The 12,358-nt window shown below is 32.2% G+C and overlaps 1 long non-coding RNA gene across 1 annotated transcript; it reads right to left on the reverse strand.

Moving 5' to 3' along the window:
* Positions 1–4,610: 4,610 nt before the first annotated feature.
* Positions 4,611–5,317, reverse strand: LOC118038317 (uncharacterized). The gene is made up of 2 exons (XR_012171126.1): positions 5,092–5,317; positions 4,611–4,916 (listed from the first exon to the last, which is right to left on the reverse strand). It is a non-coding gene; the product is annotated as an uncharacterized lncRNA (long non-coding RNA).
* Positions 5,318–12,358: the final 7,041 nt, after the last annotated feature.

The raw sequence follows: 12,358 nt of genomic DNA on the forward strand, positions 1-12,358 counted from the left end.
TAGAATATCTGGTAATTTAGAAATATTATGTTTTCATGGTGGTATCATTATAACTATCGAGAATGGTATCATTTATAATAGAAAAAGTCATGTGTTCCTAACTGTTGCATCAAATATGTCTTTTAACGAGTTATCTAGAATGTTAAGTGGTTGACTTTGCTGGAATATGCTTAAAATAAAACTCAAAATTACTTGGATGATGTTGTGAACTGGGATCAGTTAAGAACATTATGTCGATGTACCAATTTGCAATGACGGAAGTGTGAGTTTGATATTTAGGTTTGCTAAGATTAATGAGATTAATATGCTAAAACTCTACTTGAATAGTAAACCTAGATGAGAAAACTCTTTTAGTATTGAGTTGACTCAGATTCTAAATAACTCATAGAGAACCACACAGACAACACAAACAGCTGGTCCATCTAGGTTAGGTGATAATGCAAGGAGACAAAATATTGGTACATGAAATTATTAATATGAAACCTCAGTTGGGTATGACATCTCATATTGAAAGGCATGGATGGTTGAGTAGAAAATATTGAAATGGTTGTTTGGTACACACGAAGAGTCATTTCAAAACCCACTTAGAATGCTACTAGCCATCAAATACTCAAATCCAAGAACGATTATCATTTGGGATTATAAAATGGTTATGATGATAAGACAATGTTTGGGATAGCATTTTAGGCATTTGATACTTCAATTAATGAGTTTCAATAATGTTATCATCCAATAAATATTGATGACACTCACCTTTATGATAAATACAAGGAAAAGTTGTTGGTTACAGTTGCTTATAATATGAGTAATTGAGTTTATTCGTTGTGTTTTATTATTTTGGAAGAAAAGACAACGATAATTAAAATTAGTTTTTAGATTTGCTTTGTTGATATTTAATTGGTGATCATACCAGGTTGTGTATTATATCAGATAGACATGCGATGATTAAGAATTTCATGGAACAAATTTTTCCCAAGCCTATTAGATATCATTAATTTTATTCACGACACTTTGCGAGTAAATTCAAAGGGATCTAAATTTTAGTTAGCACAGGTCTCGTTGCACTACTTTAATATTGTTGAGTGCATTACTCAGATCTGGTAATGTGATAATTTTATCTATCTCAACACATATCAAATTATATTGATATCGGTGATAAGTGATATTAGTCATTAGGATGAGCGCGAGGAAAATTGGTTGGTGATTTATGCTCTTATTAAAAATTTAAAGATGCTAAAAAGGATCATGTTTTTTAGGAGTGACATCCAATTATTAATATAGATACCTACATGAGATGGTATCTGACCATTATATGTCATTTCATTACACCTACGTGATCCCGTTTCCCGAAACGCCCATGTAATCTGATGCATTATACTCCCTGATATCCGAGATATAATCGATTGGTATACAATACTACTTTATATACAACATTTAGTAAATATTTTTATTGTTATTATAGATGATAAGTACTAATGACTTTTTAATATATACATGTAGATTCATTACTTAGTACAAGAGACATAAAAAGCAACAAGAACAATCTGTCAAGGCGTCAATGAGATTGGACGTATTGTGGCTAACACTACATTCAATTTGTGTCGTGGTGGACTTTAAAGGTTGGGGAGGCTGAGCATCTTGAAGCGACATCAATAGAATATTAGATTGTTTATTGTGGGAGTGTTGGGGATGATGGTCTATATATGAGCGTCATAGGCTCGTCTACTAGCTGAGGTGATATTGATGTTGACAGCTACATAGACATGTCCTCGAGTTGGACTAATTGAGGTGGTGATGCAAGTTCATCCACAAGCATTCTAGTTCTGTCCACGAGCCGTAGTGATATTATTCCTCTTTACCCCTACATTGATGCTATACACTCATCCTCGATTTGAAAAAGTTGGGGTGGTACTCTATACTCATCCACGAGATGGGGCAATTATTAGAAATAGTTACATTATATATTATGAGAATCATGAATAGATTCATACTTAGGTTAATTGTAATAAAATGTTATGTTATGTTATGTTAATCATCTGTATAATTTTTTTATTTAGGATTGAAGATGTTATATGAATTGTGTTTTAAGGTTGGAAAACTAATTATTTGAATTTTACAAATTGATAGATAAAAAAATCGTTTATAGTCATGTCTCTTTATTGAATCATAAATGTTATGTGTGACTTATACGTCACATATGTTATATGCGGCTCGCATGTCGCAACTGGTATTTATAACTCGATTAAGTGTACTAGATCCCTAAATATTTTTTTTACCTATCCTAAAATCCCAAAAAAATTCTGGTTTATAGTTGTACTCTTCATATTTATCAATCCAAAAAAATATATAAAATTATTGTTTTTGTTCGATTTATGTTTTTTAAAAAATAAAAAATAATAACAGTTATTATTAAATAAATAAGATTGTTAATTGCATGCTTTGACTTTTATTAATGTTAATTATGAATTAATTTTACTTGAAACCAATTGTTTCCAGAAAAAAATGTGTTTTTTCTCTCATGTATTTTTTTTTTAAAAAAAGCTTTTTTTTCTGGTTACAGTTCGTACCAGATCTTGTAAGAATTTTTAAAAATGCTTTCTCTGCATAACTAGGGCAGCACGCTAACTGGTCAAAGAAACAGCAATGGCAGCGCAACTAAATTCCCCGTAATAAAATAAAATAAAAGTGGAGACTAAGGAGAGCTGGCAAAGAGAATTATACTAATTCCTCGTACTAGTAGTGCCTAGTGACAACTACCCCTATTTTAAGGAGAAAAAATCTTAATTAATAATAATACTAATAATTTATTATTATTATATTATTATTCCCCTTCTCATTGGACGGTTCTAGTTTCTCACTAATTTCATATTCCTTTCACTTGGTGAAGGGAGCACTCATTTCCTCCTTGCCCTCTATTCGCTACTTTTGGTTTTATTGCGTTCTTGTCCTGTTGCGGAGACAATCGTTTTTATTTGGGTTCGTCCGCCAACGTTATTGAAATTATATTTTTAAAAAATTTATAATTTTTTTTTATTTTTTTAAATGATTTAAATATGCTGATTTTAACATGATTTTAAAAAAAATAAAAAATATATATTATTTTAATATATTTTTAAATAAAAAAACATTTTAAAAAATAACCGTTATTATAAAACACATTTTTTTATCAATTCTCATTTCATATTTCAATAACTCACTCTAAAATTATTTTATTACAAATTTATTTTAATATATTTTTAAGTAAAAATATATTTTAAAAAAACAATTATTATTATATTTTAAAAACCTTCTATTTCATAAATTCTCATCTCATGGTTTGATAACTCTTTCTAAAACCACTTTGTCACGCAAAGACTTTTGATAGCTAACCTGTACGACTCCCGCGAGCTCTCCTCCTTCAATTGCATTGTGGACTTACAATATATTGACATGTTAGCCATTCAATTTGATATATTATTCTTAAGAGTTATGATTATTGAAAGTTTCTAAGAATTCTGGATTTATTTAAGTACACTCTCAATTAATTGAAGATTTTAGATCACCCTAGATATTATACAACCCAAAATTGCAAATTATCATTTAATATAAAAGAGAGTTATCTTACATTAGTTTTTCTTTTCTTAATTTATAATGACGGGTTTGTTTTGTTTTTTTAAATTATTTTGATAATATAAAATGAATATTTAAAATTTGAACTTAAATTAAAAAAATATAATTTCATTTAATATCAATACTAAGAATTTGAATTTTTATTTTTTTATAAATTTATTTAGTTCAGATTTTATTATTATGCTTTTTTTATTTTAATTACCGAAGGAATTACTAATGAAAAATTTTGAAAAAAATATAATTGTTTTCAAGAAAATCAAAAAGATTAAGTCGGTATTTATCCAATAGATTTTTTTAACAAGAAATTGTTTTTGTACCATTTTTCTTTGTCAGAAATTCCATCAAAAAATTATTTTCTAAAATAACTTCTTAGTATTTGTAATGAAATATTTTGTAAAAAAATTTATGATTTTTTCTTTTTGTTGTTCCAATTGTTTTATTTTAATATTCACGAGTTGTTGGACTTGACGACATCGTAATTTATCTACCACTATTTTGGATTGGTCATGTCGTGATGCTCTGACCCTGGTTTTTGGACCCGTTTACTCCAAAGTGTCGCCTTTTAGCCATACACGTACTCATTAGCCCGTCAAGAGTGGGTTTAATTTATATATTTTTTAGATTATTATTCAAATTTTAATAAAATATTAAGGAGCTGTTTTCTAAATTTCTTTATAGTTTTAAGTATATAACGTTAGAGATTGAGAATCGTTGTTTTTAGAGTCCGTTTGGCATTGCGGTATTTTAGTAAGTTGTTTTTGCTGTGGCGGCTTCATTTTATCATGGCACGGCATGCAAAAAAATTAGGCCGAAAAAAACGTGACTAGATTCCAATTAGAGGAACGTGCAAGAACAGAAGCATGCGATGATGGTTGGAGGCGAGAGAAGAGCCAGGAAAAGGAAAAGAAAATAAAGAAACGAAGAAATGGAGAGATTTTTTTTTTATTATTTTGTTTTACAGAATGATAAACGAAAGTGATATTTAATAACAGTGATCTCATCAATGAACATCGGCATCTTATTTGAATTATGATATGATTTAGTGGGAAGTAATATCTAACGTGAAAACTAACAATTGACTCCATAACATTAACCTTCCTAGAGTGATTGCCAGTGGCCTGAGTCTCTGGAGCTGAAGTATCATCCTCTTTACTGTCCTAAATTTTCTTGAGCAGCCAGCATTGAAGCCAACTGGAGCAGTGGCTTCCTCTCCGACAGCAATCTCCGTCCTCTTGGCAAGCCCGTGGAAGCCATGGATCTTCGGTCCACTTCCTACGCTGATTTGCCTCACGTTTATTGCTGCACTTCTTGTGCTCCAAAAGAACACCAAAGGATTGTTAGCCATATATATATAGTTGACCAAAGATAAAAAACTAAGCTGCAAGTGAAAAGTTGTCATCATAACTGAAAGATGCAATGGTGTGTGAAAGACCAAGTTTCCGATCAAAATGCTCGTAACAAATGATCATAAACACTCCTTACATGGGCACAGCCGCCTTCAGCTGATAGTAGTAATTGACGTAGGGAGAGAGCTCCGTGGTCCTCCTCATGAAACCAGAACCCAGCACTAGAGCCATGATCAAGGTTAAGTGAAGAGTACTCTCCTGCTGATTTTCTCCGGGGAGCTCTGGATTCAGTGGCTCCTTTTTGTGCTCCAACTGAGCTCCGATGCAAGATTTATATGCAGTAACTTCACCAGATGCTGGCTAGTCTGAATGGTCAATGAAATAATCCTAAAGGAAAAAACAAAGACAGCTCACTTACCATATTGGAATCTTCCCACGAGGTTGATTTTTCAACACATGCATGTTCACGTCGTTATTGTACCAATTGCAGAGGGTTACGTTGATTATTCATTTTGAAACAAACAAGCGTAGATTAGTAATCTAACCACCTTTAAAATTATATAAATTATATATGGAGGTTTTATTTAATAACTTACATTATAAGGTTAAGATAATTTTTCAAGTATTACTAAGGATGACTAGGATTTATTTTAATTATATATTTTAATTTCATTTAACAATTAAGTTATTAAGTTGAGATGATTTTTTAACACAAGTATTACTAGAATATATTTTCAACGGGAATATTTTTTTGACATATATTTTTTATTTGTAAAATCATTGATAATTTTTTTTACCAATAAAATGTGGAATTATCAATAAAAACTATGCCGGCGGATGTATTTCGGCAGGGATTTAGTCAATAAAACATGTATCAAATGAATAGTAATCTCACACCGACATCATTAAAACTGTTAAATATTATAGTGGAATGAGTATGATTAATTTTAATTAGTTGAGGTGGAACATCAACTCCATTATTTTATCTTAGAAACTTGACTAATTAGATCAAGTTGCGGTCAACTATTGAAAATTTTAGGGCGTGTCTACACTTACAAAATTTGACAATGTGTAAATATTTTTGACTCGGTCAAGTTTTCACAAGTGTATTCTAACATCCCACTCATTTTGAGGAGGAAATTGTCATGAAACGTCCTTATTGCGGATCAATACTCTAATAATTGAATGTACAATATATTCAAGAAATATACTTCCTGGTTTTCCTTTAAGAACTATATATCATCTACAAAAATCTCCAGTTTGGTCTTGGGATTTTAGAGCATAACAATCTCCAAAGATTAAGGAGGGAGAGCTACTAAATTTCTGCTAATGGCGTAACCTGAGAGAAGTAGAGTCGCTGAAATATATCGAAATTGCTTCTATCAGGTTGCTCTAAATAAGCTGATAAATAATTGGGTCTAAAACACATTTCCACAGCGAAAATATTAAATTTAGATTTTTTTGGAAATTGAGAATTAATGAAAGAGTTAATTTAAGATAATATTCGGGAAAATAAATAAAAAAAAAGCCTCCAATCTTTTCAAATTTTTTTAAAAATTAAATTGCAAGTGAAAAACAACCATTATCATTGGAAGTTGCAACGCGCATCAAAGAGTAATCAAAGTTGCATGTTCTTCTTCCGCATGAAACCAGAACCCTGCACTAGAGCCATGATTAGGGTTTGGTATGCTGTACAGTATTGATAATATTGTACTGAATAAAATAAATAATTGTTTTATTTTGTGTTTGGTGTATATTGGATTGGATTGGATGATGAATCTTGTTTAGTGTTTGGTAAGCATTTAATAAGATAGAAACAATATATTATAATGAAAATAATATTCATGTCTTATCTAATGTTTAAAGTATAGATTATAACATATATTGTTTTTTAAATTGAAACTTAAAAAAAGTACTCAAATATAAGGTCAAAGAAAAATATATATAGCAAAAATCTATTTTACCTTTAACATATATTATTGTAAAATTTATATATTTATAAAAATAAATAAATATTATTTTTTTCTCTTTAGTTTATATTGAGTGTTGAAATCAATAATATAATAATAATTCTAATTATAAACTCAAAATAACCTAATAAGTCGACCTAGAACCCGGTAGACATAGTGCTTGGACCAATTTGAGTTTAAAAAGAAATAGAAGAATTAGACTTGACCCTTTTTCATTGATTCTTTTTAAAAACATTTGGGTCAACTCTACCCTCCCTACCCGTGATCTAAGTCTTGCCTCAAGTAACCATTTATATCTTTATCTTGACCCGAGTTGACCCTCCCGAACCTGATTTTGATTTTGGCATAAAATTTTCTATTATTCAGTCTTATATTATTGATCATTTATTTCGAATGTTGGATCAAGATGAATTTCTTACAGACATATCTAAACATGTTATTCTACATTGAGTTACAATTTCGGGTCAATCAGAATTTGGTAAGTGATTATTTTAAATGGTCGAATTTACCAAACGAATCTTATCAAATATGTCTATATGGACCTCCGTCTACTTTTTAGACTATATCTATATTTACATAAAGAATTATTCTAAGATCCCAATTGGGTTGAAAAATAGACATTCATACATTTTCATCAGTATATGGTAGGCTTACTAATTCATTTGGAAAAGAGAGATCGACATGTTTGGAGTTAGGACTGAAATATGTCATAAATGCGCGAGAATTGAAGAAACATTATTTCCTTGTGTATTATGGATTTCAATCAATACAAGAATTTCTTAATGTTCTTAGAAACATGTGTGGTAGATATTGACTTACCTATTCTACAAGTATTTCATATCAAATAATGAGACATTTATGGCAACAACTAATATTAATAGTTTGCAAGGTTTCTATATTTATTACGGAATGTATGTGGTGGCAATAAGACTTAGGGTTTTTTTGTTATTAAAAAGAAAGATTATGGGAGGCTATTTAAAAAATATATTTCGGCCACTTTCTTTTCTATTTTTTAGAGTAAATTTTTAGTAAAATAAGGGAAGAAACTTCAGAATTTAAAACATCTTTCAAGCAAGGAAAAATAATTAATGGACGATACAAAGGGACACTCATTATTCTACATTCACTACCATAAATTCGCTTAATACCAACGGATTTACCGACGGAATATTTCTGTCGGCAATTTGAGGTCGAAATTACCGATGGAATTTTTCCGTCTGTAATTCAGTCGGTAACTGCAGACGGATAATGTCCGTCGGTAGTTACAGACCGAATTACGGATGAAAAGTTCAGATTAAAAAAAAAAGACGGGTCGTTGACATGGAGGTTTTGGCGGGGAGGTTTTTGCTGACGGACTCAAAACGACAGGGTCGTACAGTGACATAACCGGTTCATCGTTAAACATACCGACGGAATCAGCGACGGATTTGAAATGGCTGATCCATACGGTGACATGTCTACTTTACTGACAGAAAGACCGATGGATAAACCAACGGAAATATCCGTCGGTGAAACCGTCGGTAAAAGTTAATATAATTCCCTATTGCCGACACTCTCCTCCCCTATTTCACCTTCTTCTTCCTAATCCCAACTCTCCCCATCTGCAAACAGCCAACACCCAAACAAAAATCTCCCTCATCTCAGCATAACAAGTTATATTTCTTGAAGTTTTGTGGTCACAACATCCGTGTTTTGATTTTCCGACGGATTTTATCAATTTTTGTAAGTAATTCTATCTTTTTAAATTTTAACATTTAAATATCAATTTAATTTGTTGTTTTTTTTAGTATAGGTATTTTGTTAGTAGATGTACATGTTTTATTGTTATTTCTGAAACAAACTTGTAGTATATGAATGTATAATTTTATTCCTATTATGGTTTGTTTTAGATTTTATAAGATTGTATTTGTTTGTAAATCGTTAAAAATTTATGGAATTACCAAATTACATGTGCTGTTTTGAAATAATGAATAGCTTGCTTAATGGGTCCGTTTTAAGTTTTATCAATGGTATTGCGGTGTGGTAATTTTCGTAAATTTATATATATTAATTTGTACGTATGGACATTAAATAAATGATCATAATGAATATTTAATATTTATGAGAAGTTGTGATTGGTTTGTTAGATAATCTCGAGGTAAAGTAATATTTTTGCAAGTTTATTTACCTAACTTAGTTAATTAATATATGATGTCATCATAATTTTATAGAGGTTTGATATATATAAGTCATGGATGATCGTTCATGGATGTATCGAGATTCACCCCAAGGATTACGGAGGATGGATTATTGTAACGGGGTTCAGGGTTTTATTAATTTCGCAACATCTATTCCCATAAATTTTACTGGAGGCGTTATTAGGTGTCCATGCAGGAAGTGTCAAAATAAAAAGTATCTGCATTCAGATGTTGTAATGATGCATCTTCTACACAAAGGGCTTATAGAGAATTACCAGTGTTGGTATGTACATAGAGAAGTATTTGTTAGTAAGACGAGAATGGGAGAAACGGTGGTTGGGTCAACTTCTAGTGCTAGCAACGTGCATGAAACGACAAATGACAACACTAATCCTTACAGAAATATGGTTATGGATGCAATGAGAATGAATCAAGGTAATGTCAGTCAATGTCCAATCATAGAAGAAGAACCTAATGCAGATGTAACTAGGTTTTTTGATTTGTTGAAAGATTCTGACGAACCATTATGGGATGGCTGCACAAACCATAGTAAATTATCGGCTGTGGCATAGGTGTTCACCATCGAGTCAAATCATGGGCTAAGTGAGGCCAGGTATGCTAAAATTATTGAATGGGCGAGAAGCATTTTACCTGAAGGGAACAAGCTGAAAGAGAACTTCTATGTTGCGAAGTCCATGATGAAACCCCTCGATTTATGATGCTAGAAAATTGACATGTGCCCTAACTTCTGCATGTTATACTACCTTGAAAATGCTGAGATGATTGAGTGCATGACATGCAAACATTCCCGTTATAAACTCAGAACTGGCATAGGAAAGACTCTAGTGGCCTATAAAAAACTTAGATACTTCCCGATCATACCTAGACTGCAGAGGTTATTCATGTCACCAAGGACTGCTGAGCACATGACATGGCACCAAGCACATGATGCGGTTGATGGTGTGATGGTGCATCCTTCTGACGGCGAAGCGTGGAAACGCTTTAACAGTGTGCATCTTGACTTTTCAGCTGAATCAAGGAATGTGCGTCTTGGGTTGTGTACAAATGGATTCAACCCATTTAGGTCATTTGCTACTCCCTATTCTTGTTGGCCGGTCATACTCACAGTTTATAACTTGCCACCGAGAATGTGTATGAGGCCGGAGTTCATGTTTTTATCTACTATCATACCCGACCCAAGCAGTCCGGGGCGGAATATAGATGTTTGTCTTTGGCCGTTGATTGATGAGTTGTCACAGTTGTGGTCCTCCAGAGCTCTAACTTATGATATATCGAGGAAACAAAATTTCCTGATGAAGGCGGCTGTGATGTGGACTATCAATGATTTTTCAGCTTATGAAATGCTTTCTAGTTGGAGCACGTATGTGAAACTAGCATGTCCATACTACATGGAAAACAACAAGGCATTCACGCTAACAAACGAAGGTAAAGCTTATTTTTTTTTACTATCACCGTCGTTTCTTGTCACATAATCACAGGTACAGAAAGAATAGAAAAGATTTTTTTGTTGACATAGTTAAAAAGGATGTTGCATCCCCGCGTCTTTCTGGTGAAGAATTGCATGATGTTGTATCAGAGTACTGTGAAATTGTGTTTGGTCTTCAATCAGGTAAACAAAAGTTTCCTTGTTTTGTTTTGACCTATAATTCGGTAAAACGAAGTATCTTTTGAGAGCTTCCTTATTGGAAGAACAATCTGCTCCGCCATAACTTTGATGTCATGCACATTGAAAAGAACATGTTTGAGAACATTTTCAACACTGTCATGGATGTTAAGGGGAAGATAAAGGACAATATCAAGGCTAGATTGGATGTAGCTTTGTTCTATAACCGTAAAAATATGGAGTTGGTTTGTGATGAGTCACGGGTCGCAAAACCAAAAGCAAGCTTCATGTTAGAGAAAAACACACAACTACTAGTCTATAAATGGCTTAAGAGTATGCGTTTTCCCAATGGACATACCTCGAACATATCAAGGAAGGTTAATATGGAGGAATGCATATTGTATGGAATGAAGAGTCATGACTGCCACGTGTTTATGTAAACACTCATCCCATTAGCTTTTCGTGATTTGTTGCCAAAGAGGATATGGGATGCACTCACGGTGATCAGTCATTTCTTTAGAAATGTATGTTCCAGCAATTTGAATGTTGATCATATTGAAAGGCTTGAAACGAATATCAACGAGAAACTATGCAAACTTGAGATGATATTCCCTCCATCATTTTTTGACCAGTCCAGTATAGATGGATGTAACCATTCGAACGGTTAGATATTACAGTTACAATGTAATTCATATATAAAAGTATTTTCTCTGTTTTTCTTAATTGAAAATATTTGATTAATTTAATACAGGTACTTGTTCAATCTTAAGAAAAAGGTTAAAAATAAGGTGTATATTGAGGCTTTGATATGTGAGGCCTATATTGTTGAGGAGATCTCAATATTTATCTCGTACTATTTTGAACCTCATCTAAGAATGAGAATCAATCCTGTTCCACGGCATGATGATGGCGGTGAAGTGCCTTCTAGTGGGAACTTGTCAATATTCTCCAATCCTGGACAACCCACACCTAAAAATGTCATAAGAGGAAGATATTTGTCCTAAACAGAGTTCAAACAAGCACACAATTATGTTTTATTTAACTATGATGAGCTGAGACCTTTTATTTAGTAAGTATATATATGTGTAATACTAATTAAACTTTGTCAATAATATATATAATGGTCATTATATATTGTAATATCATACTGTCATTATCACTTGCAGGCAACATTGACAATATTTGTTGTCCAATAACTCACAACTGACCGAATCCCAGATCTTTCAATTACAAGATGAATAATTTGCCACGTGGTTCAAAACACATGTAAGTACTATCACAAACGCATCCTCACTTGCAAAATTACCATATACATGTCATTACGAGAAAAATATAGATTGTTCATTGATGTACATTACATACAAGGTTTATCAAATGGGAAGGAGTGCTGCTAAGTCATTATCTTCACTAAGCCTGGACCTTGAAAGAAAAGTTAAGTGCTACAATGGGTATTTTGTCAATGGATATGTGTTCCATACTGAAGAATACGGGCATGGAAGAAAGACATACAATAGCAGTGTTTGTGTTAAGAGATCGACTAGTAGTGAGTTAAAAGTTGACTACTGTGGTAGATTAGAAAAGGTCGTCGAACTGCAATATCATAGCGAGCAGAATAAAGTGTTTTTATTCAAA

This window comes from Populus alba, chromosome 11 (assembly GCF_005239225.2).
Source record: "Populus alba chromosome 11, ASM523922v2, whole genome shotgun sequence".
NCBI lineage: Eukaryota > Viridiplantae > Streptophyta > Magnoliopsida > Malpighiales > Salicaceae > Populus > Populus alba.